Raw genomic sequence first — 1,915 nt, 5'->3', positions numbered from 1 at the left:
GTGAATCTAATAACCCTGCCTTTCTTTCCATGCGTTCAATACCCTCCGTTAGTCCCATTTGGTACTGATCCTACGCATCAGAACAATACTCTAATATGGGACGAGCAAGTGATTTTAAAGTGCAGTCTCCTTTGTAGATTGACTGCCGTCCGTCCTGCGTACGACTGAATCTACATGATCATTCCGTGTCATATCCCTAAGATTATTACATCAAAGTTTTTGTATGAGTTCACTGATTCTAATGGTGGCTCACTGATTTTTACTCGTAGGATACTGCTTTTCTGTGTTTATTAAAGTGCACAATTTTTCATTTTTTACGTTTCAAGAAATTTGTCAATCTCTACACTAATTTGAAATATTATCAAGGTACGAGTGGATAATCGTACAGCTTTTTAATAGTTGGCAACGGCCTTGCCGCAGTGGATACACCGTTTCCCGTCAGATCACCGAAGTTAAGGGCTGTCGGGCGTGGCCGGCACTTGGATGGGTGACCATCCGGGCCGCCATGCGCTGTTGCCATTTTTCGGGTTGCCCTCAGCCTTGTGATGCCAATTGAGGAGCTACTTGACCGAATAGTAGCGGCTCTGGTAAAAAAAAAAAAAAAAAACCATCATGACGACTGGGACAGCAGTGTGCTGACCACACGCCCCTCCTATCCGCATCCTCGGCTGAGAATGACACGGCGGTCGGAGGGTGCCAAAGGGCCACTTGTGGCCGGAAGGCGGAGTGCTTGCTTTTTTTAATAGTTAATTGCATCATCTGAGACAAGTCTGAGGTAGCTTGAGATTAAATCCGGAGAATCTGGTGGCCACCACTCATGGTGATTCTCTTCGAACCATACACGTACACTGTGGGCTGTGTGACTCCTTGCATTGTCCTGTTGTTAGTTACCATCACTTCGACGAGAAACAAACTGCATGTAGGGGTGGAAATGGTTCCCAAGCATAGATACATACTTGTGTTGATCCGTTGTATACTCCAGTATGTCGAGATCACCCAGGGGATACCCTCAAGCGTCAACCCTTCTAGCGATTGTTGAAGGGTGTTTGATTTCGGACGATTCAACTGTACACGATTACTGTCATCTGTCCGATGGGGCATGAAACGTTATTCTTCTGTAAAGGCCACTTTTCGCTACTCAGTGGACGACCAGTTCTGGTACTGGTATGCAAATTCCTGTCTTCAGCGCCGATGAACAGCAGTAAGCATGGGTTCCCGAACGAGGTGCTTACTCCAGCGACCCATACGCAACAACCTTCGCCGAACGGTCGTTGAGAAGGTACTGTTGGTAGCCCCTTGGGTCAAAAAATGGTTCAAATGGCTCTGAGCACTATGGGACTTAACATCTGAAGTCATCAGTCCCCTAGAACTTAGAACTACTTAAACCTAACTAACCAAAGGACATCACACACATCCATGCCCGAGGCAGGATTCGGACCTGCAACCGTAGCGGTCGCGCGGTTCCAGACTGTAGCGCCTAGCACCGCTCGGCCACCCTGGCCGGCTCCTTGGGCGGTCAGTTGTTGAAGAGTTGCGCATCTATTCGCTCGTGCACATGGCCGCCACCGTCTTTTACTCCTGTCAACTATGACCCATGGTGCTCCAAGTTGCCTCCACTCCGGTATGCCTTCACCACGGCCGAATGCGAACAGTTTGCAAACCGCCGTTTCGGAAATGGCACAAAAGCCAATGATCACGCCCTGTTGGACGACAGCGGCTCTACTGTTTCCGCGTTCCCCGGACAAGCTTTATGTATCTTCCCCCGCTAGTGCAGCCACCCGCCGTCTGTGGTGATTGCACGTTGACGTCGAATCTAGGCGGTGGGAACACTAGCGTTACTGGACCGCGTAATGTTGTCTGTCAGGTTATTAATGTACGTAGATAACAAGAGTACCGACACACTTCCCGGGTGCAG

The 1,915-nt window shown here is 49.1% G+C and overlaps 1 pseudogene; it reads left to right on the top strand.

Moving 5' to 3' along the window:
- The first annotated feature begins 401 nt into the window (after positions 1-401).
- Positions 402-519, top strand: LOC126426259 (5S ribosomal RNA; annotated as a pseudogene).
- Positions 520-1,915: the final 1,396 nt, after the last annotated feature.

Source organism: Schistocerca serialis, chromosome 1, assembly GCF_023864345.2.
Source record: "Schistocerca serialis cubense isolate TAMUIC-IGC-003099 chromosome 1, iqSchSeri2.2, whole genome shotgun sequence".
In the NCBI taxonomy this organism is placed as follows: domain Eukaryota; kingdom Metazoa; phylum Arthropoda; class Insecta; order Orthoptera; family Acrididae; genus Schistocerca; species Schistocerca serialis.
This window is presented reverse-complemented; position numbering and strand designations above follow the sequence as displayed.